The sequence below is a fragment of the Chroicocephalus ridibundus genome, chromosome 1 (assembly GCF_963924245.1).
Source record: "Chroicocephalus ridibundus chromosome 1, bChrRid1.1, whole genome shotgun sequence".
Lineage (NCBI taxonomy): Eukaryota > Metazoa > Chordata > Aves > Charadriiformes > Laridae > Chroicocephalus > Chroicocephalus ridibundus.
In genome coordinates this window covers 32,536,230-32,553,760 of record NC_086284.1, presented here as the reverse complement: position 1 = coordinate 32,553,760, position 17,531 = coordinate 32,536,230, and the positions used below count along the sequence as shown (strand labels likewise).

Here is a 17,531-nt window from a genome sequence, read left to right as displayed (position 1 = left end):
GCAACAGGGTAGGTTTAGACTGGACATTAGGAAACAATTCTTCACAGAAAGAGTGGTCAGACACTGGAATAGGCTGCCCAGGGAGGTGGTGGAGTCACCATCCCTGAATGTGTTTAAGACTCATTTAGATGTGGTGTTAAGGGATATGGTGTAGGGGAGAACTTTGTAGAGTGAGGTTGATGGTTGGACTCGAGGATCCCAAGGGTCTTTTCCAACCTAAATGATTCTATGATTCTAAGATGTGTCCTTCTACCCAGGACTTACACCAGGCACGTGGTGCCCACGCTGTCTCACCACTGCCCTCCCTTTTCGCGGTGTCCTTCATATCGCACCCCTGTCCTGCTGCACTGTGCTCACAACCTTTTACAGGCGGTCCTGACTCCATCATGTGGCAACTTTTATCTGGTCTGAAATACTGCTGGCTGTCCTGACCCAGGGCAGAGGGACTCTCAGAGCCTTCTCAGGACCATCTGGAGACAACACGTTCCTTCCCGGTGTGATGCATGGAGGGCAGGCACTGCAGCAAAAAAGAGCAGCTGAATGGGATGTGGAGGGAGATGTGGCCTTCAAACAGCATTTCTTTAAAATTAGCCATCCCTTCGCTAGACAGCAGGTCCAAGATGTAGTGTGGCAGTGCCATTCCTACAAGTGAAACGCGTTCTATGTAACTTCTGCACATTATGGGCCAAGCTGCAAGGTGGAATTAAGGGAAGATTGTTCTTCCAGGAAGCCACGGACCGCTGGGACCTTGGTCCTGGGTCTTCCCCAGGTGATGCTACCAAGCTCCTGTGGAATGCTGTGCAAACCAGTGAGCCCTGGGTCTGAACCCATCCAGTGCATTTCTTCAGTGAGCTCAAGCCTGTTTTCCGATTGTGTTTGCAAGAGCAAAAGGCTCTTGTTTTATCCTGTGAATCATCCTGCTATGCACACTATCACTTTGGAGTAAGAGAGCATTTATACTAAATTTGCAATGTGTTATAATGTAAGAATCAGGTTACACACAAATACCGTCCCATAAAATGAAGTGCAAGTGTTTTATTGCATGTTCACAGGCAAAACATTTTATTACATTTTTAGATGTAATGCAATCACGTCCAACCCGTGTGTTGCACTTAGGGGGAGAAGAATAGCTCCCGCTACGAATGTACACACATACATCTTCAACTCAAACGGGCCCACTTACAGAGATATAAATCCCACTGAGGTGCACAAGTTCTGACAAGTCTTTTATGTCTTTTGCTCAGAAGTACATCTGCCTGATGTAAGATCAGAGGGATCTTTTGTCTTGAACAGAAGTTACGTTGGTATAACTGAGAGTACAATCCCTCTCTGTGCTTAACAGGGCTCCATGTCATTTGGATCACGTCTGCATATATTTCTGATAAAATGTTGTCTTGGCTTTGTTCAACAAAGACAACTGCAGAGAAAAGCAAAGGTTTCCATTGTTAAAATAATACTGGCTCGCGCTTTGATCAGGTAACAGGTTTGCATAATTCTGGTGAAATAGTAATAATAATATATATATATATATATATGCATGTATGGAGTGAGTGTGTGTATATAGACATATAAAAATGGTATTTCCATACTCTTCAAATCTATGCTTCTAAAGGGGGACTGATCTGATAGTCCAAGATGCTGAGCACCTCTGAAAACACACAGACATACTTATTAGATTTCTTGTGCTTGCTGAGGTCCGATCCGGAAAACACTGAAATCAAGAGCAAATTTCTCAGTAGAGAATCAGGCCTGCTCTGCAACCGCAGCTGAAACATTGGAGTGAGCTTTGCTGAAGCAGAAAAAAATAGCGGCAGGCCGTCTGTGTGGGGGCGAATTTCCAAGTTAATTCCATGGTCACAGGAAAAAAGCACCGTTGCAGTTCAGGAGAGGGAAAATGCGGGCTTCGGTCCAGCGTGCAAGTGTGTGGGCAGCATCTCAGGGTGCCAGTCCTCACAGGGACTTCAGCAGAGATCTGCAGATACTTAGAGTTAAGGTGTGAGTCTAAGTACTCTTTTGGATGGGGACTAATTACTGCTGTTTCAAATCACATGAAATGGTCGTGAGTACAAGGGCTTAATCAGTGATTAAAGAGACAATAAGGGGCACTAACTAACAGCCTGGTTTTACTTCAACATTACTTTTCATTTTCATTATATTCCATGTTTTCTGTGCTTGTGATCACTCCTTGCAATTTTCTGGAAAAAACTAACTTTCCATAGGTGTTGTCAGCGTGGCTATGGGTTTTTCTATTCCTCTGGAGCACTTTAAGTCAGTGAAACCCTGAGGAAGGCACAGAGTTGTCAGGATCAGGGCTGTGTGTTGGTAGGAACTTTGCTTTTTCCCCTTTAAAAGAAGCTTAGAGCACAATTTTGGAGCTGGATTTGATTGTGTGTCAGCAAGGTGAACTGACTCTGCTCATTTTGCCCCTTTCTTCTCCTAGAACAGGCCAGCTTGTCATGATGTGAGAAGTTCTGGCCCACTGGTGATTTTAGGGTGATGAGATGCAAAAGCTGAGAGGATGTAGAGTTGAGTCTCTGATCCAGGCAGCTGCAGGGATTACTTCTATAGCACTGAGTTTAAAGTATTTTTGTTGCCCATGTCTCCAACAGCTAACCAAGCTTATGAACTTACTTTTCGTTGTCCACCGTAGGCTCAGTCTCAGATGAAACACATCTCTTGGCAATCCAAAGCTGTGGAATCCAACACCCCCCTCCACACCGAAAAAAGTTTTTATATCAAATTCCCTCAGAAGTTTTAAAACGTTGTTTGGGGTCTTTTACTCTTCTGTTTTCAATAGTTGTATTTTTTTGGCATGTGGCATCTACATTGTTTCAAACTTACTTGTTATAAAGACCTGCCTGTGATGTACATAAAGGGCACTATATAAATTAACATAAATTGTAAATCATTTCAACAAAACATTTGCTCTTCAAGGTCAAATCAAACTCAAGAGAAGCTGATAGTAAAAAACGAGACAGGGGAGAGAATGACGGGAGAATCACGTTCATCCTGCGGGAGGCCATTACCAGTTATGACCACCAGCCTGTGAGATACCAAGACCCACCAGCCATTTTTTACGAGCAGAGGAGAAACCGCCTCCAACTTTAGGCTCCCAAGCGACTTCTTGGCCGCACTCGCAGGTTGTAGGTCAGGGGGACTGAAGGCACAAGAAGGAGCCCGACCTTGGCAGCGTTGTGAGAGAGGGAGCGTGTTGGCACAACTCCTCCTGTCTCTCCCCATTGGATGCGCAACTTTCAGGCATAAAACTATTGTTTTGCTTGCTGGGCCTTCCACGGCAGCTGGGCCAAGCTTCCTGCTAGGAGCCAGGATCTGCAACCTTATGAAAGTTGCGGGGCCCGGCAGGCTGTCGGTATTTTCAGCTGGATTGAGCCCAGAACAATTTTATTTTCATCAGAAATGTTCCCTGGCCCTACCACATGTGCAAGCCTGTATGAAACCACCAAGAAGGCTCCCTCCCCCCGCTATCTTATTTAGCTCAAATTCAGCTGCCCAGCAGAACTGTTTCTTATCCAAGCCCTTAGAGACGGGAGAGGAGTGCAGAGATTTAATTATAATCTTTCTCTCTCTCCACCTCCCACAGTACATTAATGCTTTTCATTAGCCTAAGCCAAAACCTTGCTTTATAAGCTGCGAGAGCTGTCTTTTAAAAATACGTCCAGCATTAAAAGAGTTCTGAATGGCAGTAACAGCAGCGTAACCCCTCATCCACAGGTGTGGGAGATTCGCTGGAGGATTGCTGGTGGAGAGGCGAGTTTTATTTGAAAGACATCTGATTCCTATTTCTGTCCATTGGCTGATTACCCCTCGCATTACAGCACTTCTGTGCCCACTGACAATTTCACATACGCGTCCAAATGAATGACAGAAAAGCCTCGACATCCAGGAGCTCTGGATGATTTTTATAAGTATCCAGATGTTTAGACTTTTATCTGAAGCTTATCCAAAAAATATGAGGCCACTCCTAGCAGCAGCCTGACAAATATCCACAGCCATTTATTCTGTGTGTAGGTCTAGAGCATACATCCATACGGATGTATCACTGGAGCAGTAGGCGCATGCGTTGGCCTCAGTGGTACAGAAATGCAGGTAAACCAAGAATTACATTTTTGACTCACAATTACAATGTGATTTGAATGACACAATTAAGTCAGTGCCCTATATTGATGGAAAAATGCCGGGGAAATATAAGACACTGACTTAATTGTCATTGCCTTACAGAAGGCAATGACAGCTGATTTTTGTCTTTGAAAAGTTAAGAGTTTATTTCCAGTACTTCCCCAGGAGGAGATTACCCAGAGGTCAGAGAGCACTATGAGAAAGATAGAGACTGGTTCTTCACGATGGCTGATTTTCTATTCTTTTTCTTTTTTAAACAAAATACCACTTTTCTCCTCATTCCCTTGCTGTCTTCCAGCTTTATTGATATAAATTGGCAAATGGACCTAGGGTGGCTGCAGAGATATCTGTTTTTTTTCTCTGGTAGCCCTTGAAAGCTTCAAGCCGGCAGCTCCGTTGTGCCGGCGCTGTGCAAACGCGTAGCATGGTAGGAAATCCTCTTGTGTGAAGAGCTGACAGCCTGCTTGGAGGGAAGAACACAACCACCACCATAACGAATACCTGCCTGGTCGATAAAGGACAAGTGAAAGGGCCGTGGGATTACATGGATTACGGTTATTGGTTACACAGATTAACCAGGCAATTAAAGGCGCCAGGAATAATAAATATCCTTCCCAGCGAAGGAGCTGCTATTGGGCTGCAGGCTGAATGTAGCTGTTCCAACTGTAAAATGCTTTTTTGCCATAAACACAAAAGCACAAAAGCTGAAGGAGAGGGAGAAGCCCCTGGAAGCAGTCCCACAAATGGGACACGCTTTCCTTGATTCCTCAAGAAATTTTACACACTTGACTGGGGTCTTTTTTATGTACATTTTGATGGTTTCTTATCTTACATTTTAATAGGAAATCTGCTGAATGTCTAAAATGCCTTTTGGCAGGCAGACCTTTAGTTGCTGATCTCTGCGACTTAAAAACAGTTTAACTTATCAAGAAGCTCTGGTGTAGATCTGGTGTAGCGGGTAGGTTCATTTGGTTTTTAAATGCTTTCTTTTGGATCACTTTTAATCATCACTTACATTGCATGTGGCCATTTATGCATTGACAGGTTGATGGGGACTTTAAAGTACATAAAACTTTCTCTGTCAGGACTTATGCCTCTCTGTCAGATTTTATCCTGCAGTAGAGAGGGTTCATGTACAGCTGCTGACAGATAAAATAAGCTCCTCCAGCAGCTGCAGCTCTGCCTCCCACAGATTTTGTTCTGCTCTGATCCTGTGTCCCCAGCCGAACGCGCTGAGAAAGCGGCACCGCGGGGCTGTGCCGGGATGGGCAGGATCACGGCGACAGACCTGCAAGGAGGAGGATGAGTTAGCCTCACAGCGGCCATCTCCGGTAGTCCCATACCACGTCCTGTGATGTTTGGCCTCTTTCTTTTTTTTCCCCGGCTGCAGGAGACGGGCGGCAGCAAGGAAAACCTTACTTTGTTCTAAACAAAAGTGAATTTCCAGCCTGGATTCCTGCGGAGAAAACCTGAAAGGCAAGAAACTTACTTAAGAAAAGAGGTTTAAATTCACAAATCACATAAAACCAGAAAAAGCTCATGAATTTTAAGTCTGTCCCATGATCTTAAGGACCGGAGTCATGAATTTGAAAGTCTTGGGTTTGAATACGGGGACCTGCCCTGTGCGGTTTGGAGGGCAAGCACTGAGGTTTTTCACAAGCCTGGTGCAATCACAGAGTAGGGGTATGCAGATATTGTACCTCATATGAAAAGGTGCCCAGCATCTGTCATTCCCGCAGAAGCCAATGGAAACTGCAAACACTCAGCTCTGAAGGATCAGGCCTTTAATCATTAATACGTTTCCAGATCTATAAAAAAATGTTGCCTAAGATACTTTATTTCTGCAAGAAATTCCCTGTTGGCAAGAGAGTTTTCATAGCTCCTTAAAGACCTATAAGGAACTGTGGAAGAAATAAAGTGGGGCTTTACTTATGGAAATCAGACCTACTGGAGAGCAACTGGAAATGTTTTTTATGAGTCTTTATAATGGAACTACAGTAGCAGTTCCATGTTGATTTTTATTCTAAGACCCTATATTTTTTTCTTCTTCTTTTTTAAGCCAAATTTTTTCCCACCTGAAACTTAACGTGTGGTCTCTTGGCAAAGAAGAATATTTTTGGAAAGTTTAAGGCTGATCTGATAAGCCTTTTTTAAGTAAGGAGATTTGAAAACATAGAGATATTTTACTTTTTAAAAATCTTCTAACCTTTTCTTGTTCATTTAGAAGTTGAAAACTGCTTACACTAAAAAAATTTCCACTTTGTTTTTATATTTGCCCTTAATGAGATACAGCTCATGAACATATTTTAAGTAATTTCAGTGGTACCAAAATCTGGGTGTTTATTAATTCGGTTTCACCATACTGAATTTTCACATAGACCTACCAAAGTGGACAAAAATTGAAGTGACCCATAGATGACAAACACAGTTCTGTAGTGATACTTTGAGCTACCCTGAGTATCTCTGGAGAGAGCTTTGGGGCAGAGAAACTTCCTCCCTGGATAAGTCTGGAAAAGACCACATAGCAGAGATGTCTCTTCTCCATTTTAAAATGGCTTTGAGTAAAGTTTTAGCAAACAAGTCACGAGGTTTTGATAATGGACGCACTTTAGCTTGTGATACGTGGCCTGATCATAGAGGTCACCGGATCTGGGCTCTGTGCATCACTGCTTGTTCCAGGCTTTCCTCCATGGCCATGACTGTGGCAGTGCCACCCTTCAGGCTCACCTCCCTTTCGGCACTCTGGATTGCTGACTCCTCCTCCTCCTCCTTCTCCACATCTTTGATGGATGCTCGAGTTGTAGCCCACAGAGATTTCACCTCAATTTCCATTCAGGCTGTTTCTGGAGAAGTTCTGTGGGTTTTGCCACTTTGTTTTGTTCAAGACAAAAATTGTTGTAGGAGATAAAGTGATTCATTCCCTCTCTGGGAAAAGACAACCTTCCTCCCAGCAGACAAGTGCCACTTCTCTTTTCCATGTGCTCCCCCCTCCTTCCTTTCTGTTCTCTCTTCCTTTTCTTCCCCTCACAGTGATAAATCCATGCCTGCTCATTTGCTTTACTTTCTTCAGTAAAGAATCATAGAATCATAGGGTTGGAAGGGACCTCTGGAGATCATCTAGTCCAACCCCCCTGCCAGAGCAGGGTCACTTAGAGCAGGTTGCGCAGGAACGCATCCAGGCGGGTTTTGAATGTCTCCAGAGTTGGAGACTCCACCACCTCTCTGGGCAGCCTGTTCCAGGGCTCTGACACCCTCAGGGTAAAGAAGTTCCTCCTCATGTTTAGACGGAACTTCCTATGCTCAAGTTTGTGCCCATTACCTCTTGCCCTGTCCCCGGGCACCACTGAAAAGAGCCTGGCCCCATCCTCCTGACACCCACCCTTTAAGTATTTATAAGTGTTGATAAGGTCACCCCTCAGCCGTCTTTTTTCCAGACTGAAGAGACCCAAATCCCTCAGTCTTTCTTCATAAGAGAGGTGTTCCAGTCCCCTAATCATCTTGGTAGCTCTCTGCTGCACCCTCTCCAGCAGTTCCCTGTCCTTCTTGAGCTGAAAGAACTTTTCTTTCTTTTTTCTAATAATTTCTAATAATTTTTAATACATTCTCTTATATTTTTAGAGCAATTTACATCCAGAAAGGAGGGGAAACATTCCTCCAATTATGCCATTACACCTATCATGCATACAGTAGAGTGTATATCCTTTTTTTTTTCCTCAATTACAGCAAAATATGAATCCACCCGATTCTTTACCAGATACAAATATGCCACGCTGAGTAGGGAAGGGATCTCCTGCTTGTTCACTGTAAACCTTTGCCGAGGTTTGACGAAGAGCGAGTACAAGGGACTCCATCAGTACGGCTTCCCACCCAGCTGCTCAGTCACCATCACGGAGCTTTCCTGTTCTTCTGCCTTCTCTCTGTAAGGTGCTCAAGGGGCCTGCGGCTGTAGCTGCTCAAATTTCGCTCATGATAAATTCTGTCAGATCAAAACCTCATTTCAATTGGAATGCAAGTACCATAGGGTGAGATGTTATATCCAGGGCAGCAATAACTCCAGCAGCTCTGTATTTCTCTTGCAAGGAAAGACCTTAGCCACCAAAAATAAGAGCAATGTTAGTCAGGCAGACTATAATGTAGTAGACTGGCTTCTAATACAAAACTTGCACTCCCGATCTCATTCAAATAGATTCAAAGTTTCACAGAAGTTGAACAACACCATGTTGTCCTTCTTCTGCATCTTCGCATTTCTCGTTGTACCTGTAGCAGAAGTCCCAGTGACTAACACAAAACTTTTTTTTTTTTTTTGCAGTCTTTCTGATGCAACTAGAGATGAAAATTGTGAGTGATCTCATCAGAACCTATTTTCATGCTTTTCATAAACCTCTCAGCAGTATCCAATGCTTTTAGTGACTACTTGACTCAGACTTCTGGAGCTTCATGCTTCTTTGTTAATCGCTGTTTCTGGGATTGGATCTGTTTACCTTGCCACAGACTGAGATACCCTCTTTATACCATGCTGCTCATGATGAGGCAATGCCGTGCAATACGTTCCACACAGTATCTCCTTTAATGCCCCCCAATTTCATATTGCATTGATTTCGGTGAGCTTGGTACCAGGTCTTTGGAAGGCAACACTGAGTTTATAACTAGATATAAGCTTAAGCTGCAATTGCTCAGTGATTTTCTATGTAAGTTCCAGGCTGTCATGGTATGTAATAACTGGAGAAAAAATGTCCTTGTGGGTTGTCTTTTAGTATTGAAGTAATTCTTTATATGGTGCTTGGATGGCTCCTTCAAAAACATGACATGGCTGTCTCAAGTAATATACTTGTTGAGAAACAGTTCTTCTTACATCATTAGGTCGTCCACAACAGTGTTCTTCTCAAAGCAAATGTGGTGGTGGCAGTGGTATATGAGAGCTTGGCTGTATTACCGACTCTCTCAGATGTTTGATGGGTATATTGAGTTGCTAAGCTGGTTTGTAGGTTTTGTATATGCATATTACGCATAATGTGTATATATAGATATATATACACACACACATTCTATTCTGGGGATTACCTTTTTTGATGTTATCCATAGTGTCCAGGAAAATTATACTTGACTAGGCTATCCCAGAGATAGAGGAGTAGCACGGTAATAATTATCAAATTCGTGGTACGAATTGATATGGAAATCTGGGTTTCCAGATCAAACGATGAATATGTCATTTTAGGTACAGGTTGGCCTTGGTGACAGAATTTATAAACTTACTTAGAAATCCTTCTACAGGTGTCCCATGAAAAGGTTGGCATGTTGCAAGTCATTTTAACTCTCACGTGTCCACTCATATGCTGGAGGAAATGTGGGCTACTGAAAGTAAAATTGTGAGTGAGAATAAAGTAAATAAGGCTGCCATTGCCTTCAGGCCGATACGCTATATATTGGTCCCACTCAAGAATATTCAAGTCAAGTTTTGATGCTATCATGATGTGGATTGTTGATTTACAAGTGTTGATGTAGAGGTGGTTTGCGTTGTGTATTCTATGGCAGAAGTCTGTTGTAGCTTGCAGAAAGGTATTAATAGAAGGTATTTAGTTAACAAGGGGTGTTGGAGATGGTTCTGATGAACCTGGTAATTCTTCAGTACCAGTGCCCTCGTCAGATATTATCAGCCTGCCAGTATTCCTTAATTTGTGGCTCTTTTAACAGAAGAACAACAGTGGATGAGATTCCAGGTTGTATAGCTTTTTCACAGTTGTTTGGGAAGTAATTTGATGTTATTGTTGAACTCTAAGGTGAGGAGGCACATAGGATCAATCTTTACTTTTTTTCAGTCAGTAGCAGCAGAGAGTTGTCCATTGTCCTCATTGCTAGAGGTAGTTACTGAGGTTTAGGACTACTGTGTCTCCTCCTCTGGGTTTTTACTTAACCACTGGTACGCCAGATCTGCGGGATCTAGTACTCAATGGCTACGTCTCTTCAAGAAAAGAAGGAGTTCTGATAGTAATGCCATTTCAGGCATTTTGTGGGGGATTCATCTCACCATCTTTTGCCATCAGAGTTTGATTTCTACTGTTCCAAAACAGGTGCACAAACTAAGTGGGATCATCTCCCCCCTTGTGAGTGCCTGCCTCTCTGGTAGACTCCAGAGGGAACCTAGAAAAGCAGCTGAGAGCACCCTTTGGAAGTGGAAAGGGGATACCATCATGTCCTTCAGGGCATGGACATGGCAAACTGTCAATTTATTGCGGTTTAACAATTTATTCTTCATCTACCAAGCCATAGTAATTGATTGTGCGCATGCTCCCAGCCCACCCGAGTTAAGTGCTCACTTTAATCATTCTCTAGAGACACTCATTAGGCTGTGGTAACTTAATCACTTGTCAGTGTCTATTCGGACCTTAATTTTTCAAAGTGCATGGTCGTATTCACCAACTTTGTTCCAGAAAGACATCTAAATATTGGCTAGTACTATACACATGGACTGAGACACACTAAATTAGAAAGATGAGAAATGTAATAGGTCTACAGTTTTTCTTATTCCAAGCAAACCTTCCGAGGAAGGAACAGTGCAAATGTACAGGCATCTAACTTTCCTTTTGGTGTAAAGTGGACTTTCTGGATGAAGAAAGGGAATAAAGCTATTAAATTTATTTTTTTTTTAAATCATAGCAGTCACGTGATGTTTTTATTTGTTTTCAAACAGGAGCTGTGTGGCTTAGGGAAGGGATACACTGACCTTTCACTTCTGTGCTCTCCAGCTCCAGTGCTGCTGCAGGTCTTAAGTGAAAATGAGCCTGTTGGTCTCATCCAAACCCCGGCGCATGTTAGCCCACATTACAAAACACCAGAGAATTTGGCACGATCAGCAGTTTCTGCTCAAGAGGGGCCCAGGACTGCAATAGCAGAGGTGTTAGAGATCAGGACTCAGGAACGCTGGTTGAGTTATGTGGGAAAGCAAAATACTCGCTCTCTCGCTTTCGTTGGGGTTGCGTTCACTTGCACAAAATAAACACAGCATGCACAATGCAAAAAAATATTTATATCACACCAAATGATACTTATAAATAAGGCAAACAGCTCATTACCGCCATTCATCCAGAGGTCACAGACTGCTTTTTAAGCAGAAATTTAGCTGCGCCGGTGAAGCAGTGTAACATCATTCTTATTTTACAGATGGAAAAACTGAGGCACACAGACACCTTCCTATCCAAGACCGCACAGGAAATCTGTGGCAAGACCAGCGTAGGCTCCTGATCACTGGAGCCTGCGCATGTTGGGGTATGGGGAGGACCACGGAGCTCACTTGCACTCACTTGGCCTGTGGCAGAGCAGGAGCTGAAGAGCACGCAAGCGAAAGGTCAGTGGATCCGTTCTCCGAGCCACAAAGCTCCGGTCTGAAAACAAACACAAATGCAATGAGACTTCTCTGATTATTTCATTATTTGTTTTTTAAAGTATTTTACTAGTTTCTCAGTTCTTGGCGCCAAGAAGAATTATATGTTACACACTGTTATTTACATAAATTTGCACCCTCTCTAATTTGGAAGGTTTAATAAGAATGAGAAGAAAAGCTGTGGACCGCTGGAGTCTCAGGCTGATGTTGACCACTTAGCACCATGTGATGACAAACTGTTCTAGCTGAAATGGGTGAATGTCCTCTTCTGCCTCTTTTTCCAGTTTGTTGTTTTTTCCTGAACTGAGATCCACATTACTTCCTCCTTACACCCTCTGAGCTGTAAACTAAATTAGACATTGTTCTGGGTCCCGGACTTTTGGCTATAAATGCAGTTGCTTGGAGAAAAATCAAGTGTCCAGAAGAAACCAACCCAGATGAAGCAACACTTGCGTGCTGTCTGTGACAGAAGTGGCTTGCATGGGAGTGAACCCAGAGGAAAACCAGTCACTCCGCGGCTGGGGACCTCCCTGAGCCTTCTGCAGGGCTGGGGACATCGCCACATGTCCCCAGACTGTCACTCCTACAAACTATTCTCGGCCCTGGTTCCCAGGTGCCTGATCAAATGCCTCGGGCTGCTTTTGGGGATACCAGTCCCCTCCTTTCACGCTTTGAAGGCTCCTAGCTCGCTGTTTGCTCTCCGCAGAAACACGGTGTTTTGAGTCATTAGATCCCATGTGAACTTCTCTGCGGATTCCTTAATTAAAAAGAATGACTTGGACGCTTGCCACCCAGTTACCCTGCATTACGGTGAGTCCCATTAAGCAGGATTACTGGCTGAGGACACAGCCATGCTCACTAAGCACTAATCTGGTGTTCACAGCAGCATGGAGCTGCAGGACTTCTCAGGGCTTCCAAATAACTCAGTCTTTGACAAGGGGACCATCCGCTGGGGGCCAGAAAGATGGGGTTTTCCTTAGAAATTGCACTGGACATCATATTTCAATGGTGTCCCTCATATGAGCTTTCTGCCTGAGAGGAATAGGACGGGAAGCAAAAGGAAGTCACAGAGGACTTGGTGCAGCAAACGTCAGGCTGGCTGCGGAGCAAGTTTGGTCTCCAGCACGTCCAGCCAACAGTAGCATCTCTGGCTTGCAGTGTGAAGCACTAGGAGAAAATATTACAGGGAGGCATCCAGGAAGAAAGCAAATCAGCGAAAAGTCACTTTGTGATGAAGTCTCTTAGTGACGAAACATCTTACCAACTTTTAAAGCCAAAGCGCGGTGGTAGTGTTAACGCCGCTCAGGTTAAATATCCCACCTTCTTCAGACAACCCTGGGGTAGTGAAACTCAGCCTGAAATGAGAAAATTTTCCCAAAGGTGAGTTCATAGATCACAAAATGTGGAGGTGGAAAGAATCTGTTCAATCATCTATCCCATCTCTCTGCCAGTTCAGAATTACTCCCCATGATGTTTTTAACATAACTGCTTTTCTCATTAAAATAAATTAAAAAAAAAAAGGGTGGGGGGAGAAATACCTAGAAATGGTCTATGAGATTTTCTATCTAGTGTTTCAAAACTGTTTGATTCCTTGACTAATTCTAGTGTCTGCTGTTGCTTTGTTCAGATGAATTCAGCGTGTGCCAGGATGAAGGGTGAACCAATATTTTCTGGAGGGACTCTTCCACCATCTGCAACATCCAGCAGTTGGAAAAATCCTCCCAATATTTGGGTTGCATCTGCATTTTCTTAACTGTATTCAATTTTTCCTCCCTTTGCATGACACTGAGCAGTTGTTCTTCCATGGCACTATTCTACGTGGTTATGGACTAGCCAACCTGGAAAGTGCTAGAAGTCCCCCCTACTTCAAATATTACGTGCAGACCGAGACACACCTTCGCTAAAATAATGGAAATAAGCCATGGATCTAAGAAGTGGTTTGGACAGTGCAGTTATGAAAGAAATCATTCTATTTCACTAGGGGGAAAAGGAAGACAGAGGCTGTTTTTCACCTCTAACTGAGGTTCCATGAGTCTAACCTTATTTTTTACCCGGTTTAATTTATGTCCTTGTGTTGCAGAGTCTGGATCTCTTTTAATCGTCGGGTTCAACACTGCAGCCTGTTTCATCCCTAGCACAAGTTTCCTATTGCTGTCTCAGAGTCCAGATGTCCTGAGGCCCTTGAGGGGCTCCTTGATGATGCAGATATTTGGGACAACACTCTCCATGCAAAGAAGTTTAGGAAACTGAAGACAACGGGTATTACTCAGAATATCCTGTTAACACAGGTGAATGGTAACCTGTGCAGGGAGCAAGGCTTCTCCCTGCTCACTCTGACATCGATGCCGTCAGATGCAGTGGGACGGGTGTCAGCAGGAGCCTGGCTTCGTATGGAGTCCACCCATTTCAGATTCGGGACACCTCAGCCTGTGCTACAGAGGTGTGAAACGCTGGTTGTCAGTGGAACATCAGAACTGACAAAGCTGTATTTTGTCAACTTATAGTAACAAAAATCAAAAGCTTCTTGCCTCTGCCCATCTCTTGCATTCCTCCCAGTGAAATTGTACAGAGAAAAGTCGTGCAACAAGCTGTCGCATCAGCTTCCAAAACGATGGCCCACACAAGCAAATTTCCCTACTGCACAGTTTTAGTATTAAAGATTACTTAATCAAAGGTGGGAGAAAGCAAGAGGGGTGGGTTTGTTTTGTTTTTTTTTTTTTCCCAAAGAAAGCACTTCATCCACTTCCAGAATGGGCCTGAGTTTTGACAGCAGCATCTACCCACAGATACAAGGTATGAATTGCTCAATTATCTGTGAAGATTACGGGAGCCATGTCATGCCTGACTCACCAGCAGTTATTTAAAAAGGAAAACCAAAAATGATTAGCAGCTCCTTTTGGGAAGCGGGCTATTCTAGCTTTCCTTCGTGTGCACATGGGTATTACTGTGTGTCTCCTGGCAGTTCTGTGCCCATCCTCACTGGTGTGCAATGGGCCGGGAACAAACGAAACCCAGGGCTTGGGTATCGCAATGCTAACAATCTTCCAAGAGACAAGAAATAGAAGAAAATAGCAAAGAAATAGAAGAAAAGCTGGAAAACATTATTTCCTGGAGAAAAAAAAAAAAAACAAACTCAAACTCAACAAGTAAAGTCTTTGGGTTAAAGATTATTATTATTAAGGCACGGAGCATCTTTCCTTCCTCTGATTTTATGTAGGAAACCTCCAGCATTTCCAAAACTGCCATTAAAATGAGCAAGACCAAATGATACTCCATTTTGTACTCTCTCATACTGCTGCTATGTTGAGCCCATCAGTGTGACTCCGAACACAAAACTTACCTGTTGGATGTTGTGAGACCGTAAAAGTGGTGTAGTTTTGCTGACGAGCCTACGGTTTGGCACCAGTTGTAAGGCTTTTCTTCACTGGTGTAATTTTTTCCTCGTCAGGAGAGGTAGATGCTATACTGGTACATGTTACCACTAGCGAAGGCAGAGCTGTACTTGTGGTGTCATCAAAGTAACTATGTGATTAAAAAAAGAAACCTGTCTCTTGACATAGTTATAGTGGTTAAAAAAACCCCATCCTATTTATAGAGGGGGCATAATTCAGAAATTGGGCTGAAAGCCTCAGGCAACCCATTCTTGAGATTTCCAGTGCTTTGGGAGTTTTGCAAATATTATATTTGAAAATAGCCTTCCCGTAGTATTTGAGCTTCTCCACTTTCGATCCCAGCAGAGAGTGTGGAAGGGGGCGGAAATTTAATAGCAATAAAAAAATAGCAAGAGTTGACTTAATTATTTTGATTTTCCGAAGAAGTTGGTGTGGGGGGGAGCACAGAGAAGTTTCTTCCTTTTTTCATTTATTTTTCTTTTCTTCCTTTCTCTGCCTCCTCCCTCCCTCCTCTCCTTCCCCCACCTTATTCCATACCCCTGCGGACGAATCCCGCCCTCCCCCGCCCCAACCCCCCCCCCCGGACGCCGAGACCCTCTCAGCATCACTTTTTCCGCTTTTAATTCCTCCCACCTTTTCACTCCCCCCACCCCCCGCCCCGATACCCCCCAAAGGTTCTCACCCGCCCCGCCGCCTCCCGCCACCCACGGCGGGGCCGCCGGGCCGTGCTCCTCGGTCCGTCCGCGCAGCCCCGCGCATCTCCCCGCCGCCCCCCGCGCAGTCGCCCGCGCAGCCCCATCGGCGACTCGACAGCGCCACCCGCTGGGCGGCCGCCGGAACGGCGCCCCCCCGCGCATCCTCCACGCAGCCTGCGCGCCCTGCCCCGGGCGGTTTGAAGGCAGTAAATGGTTTAAAGGCGAGGAGGGGCTGCGCTGGTCGCGGAGGCGGCTGGGTGGTGCGCGGCGAAGCCCCCTCCAGAGCAGGGCTTGGCTTAGAAAGGCAAATACGCACCGATGTGGCCAGGGCTTCCTCCGCGCCCCTTGTCCGCCACCCCGGGGGACGCAGCCCCACGCTGTGCCCAACTCCACGGGCCGGTGACAAGGACACCTTTGAGGCTCCTGGTCTGGCTGGGCTCCGTCGCAAGTTCCTGCTGGTTTTCTTCTAGGGGAAACAACGTTGGGTTGGACATTGCGTTGACTATGAGCCAGCAATGTGCCCTCGTGGCCAAAAAGGTCTCCTGGGGTGTATTAAAAAGAGCATGGCCAGCAGGTCGAGGGAGGTCATCCCCCCTCTTTACTTCGCCCTGGTGAGACCACATCTGGAGTACTGTGTCCAGTTCTGGGCTCCCCGGTTCAAGACAGACAAGGAATTACTGGAAAGAGTCCAGTGGAGGGCTACAAAGATGACGAAGGGATTCTTCTCAGTGAAGCCCAGCAACAGGACAAGAGGCAACGGGCATGAACTGAAACACAGGAAATTCCATCTCAACATGAGGAAAAACGTCTTTACTCTGAGGGTGGCAGAGCACTGGCACAGGCTGCCCAGAGAGGTGGTGGAGTCTCCTTCTCTGGAGATCTTCAAAACCCACCTGGATGCGTTCCTGTCCAGCCTGCTCTAAGTGACCCTGCTCTGGCAGGGGGGGTTGGACTAGATGACCTCCGAAGGTCCCTTCCAACCCCTGCCGTTCTGTGATTCTGTAATTTAAGTTATGTGCACCCGAGTTACAGTGCTGTGAGCTAGGCTGCGAAGTGAAAAGTTGATAAAAGCCCAAGTAATCTTGTTGCAACCCAGGCTGATCCACACGGAGCTTCTGAGACCCTTCCTGGATTGTATGTTCCCACCTGGTGGGCGAGCCCAGGGGAGGGATCAGCCCAGGGGACACAGCAGGGTCCTCAGCGAGGACCACGGGAGGCACCAAGCACCCTGGCAGCCGAGGTGCTCGACGGCTGGGCCCACCAAACGGGTGGCAGCTCTCAGCTGTCATCTCTGCGTGCCGCAACTCCTCCTCTGCAAAACAGCAATTCCTCCCACCGCCTCCCTGACGCAGAGCAGCGGGCAGCAAACACGAAGCCACGTGCGGAACTAAATATCACAAAGCTGCTCAGTCTGTGAACACCGGCCATTCTGTGCACACAGTGGAGCAGGAGCTTTCAGATAAAGAGTTTGTAATCACAGAGTTCAAAACTTTCACGTTTTCCCTGGGCAAAATGGAGCCAATCAAAGGACTGGCAGGAAAATTCAACTCTGGCAACTCTTCTTTCCATTGCTTGCTTGAGGCCGCTGCCATCCTTCTGTAATGGCCACAAGCAAAGCTAGGAGAGAAACCAGAAAGTACTGTGGTGGGATGCCATTATAAAATAAGTCTTCCTAGAGCAGCTTTGGATGCTTTGCATGGCATATTTTTAGCACGTGCAAATTTGCACGTAACTAAACACAAATTTAGCAGCAACCTCTGAATTGTCTGGATAGGCTCAAAGTGACAGTCACTTCTAAGCAATGGGATATTCAGCTTAAAATTGTTAAAAATATTCAATTTCTAGCCATGGTGGTGGTCGGACAGATAATGCACATTTAGCCTGGCATCCATCTAGGACCTTTTTTTTTTTTTTTGGAATATTTGGAGT

At 45.0% G+C, this 17,531-nt stretch overlaps 1 long non-coding RNA gene across 3 annotated transcripts; it reads right to left on the bottom strand.

The window, feature by feature from the left end:
- Positions 1 to 1,053: 1,053 nt before the first annotated feature.
- On the bottom strand, positions 1,054 to 15,673 carry LOC134515159 (uncharacterized). Of its 3 annotated transcripts, XR_010070889.1 has the most exons (6): positions 15,590 to 15,673; positions 14,856 to 15,037; positions 12,777 to 12,870; positions 11,436 to 11,516; positions 10,859 to 11,015; positions 1,054 to 5,606 (listed from the first exon to the last, which is right to left on the bottom strand). It is a non-coding gene; the product is annotated as an uncharacterized LOC134515159 (long non-coding RNA). The 3 variants fall into 3 exon arrangements; XR_010070891.1 differs by lacking the exon at positions 10,859 to 11,015; XR_010070890.1 differs by lacking the exons at positions 10,859 to 11,015; positions 11,436 to 11,516.
- Between the last annotated feature and the right edge of the window lie 1,858 nt (positions 15,674 to 17,531).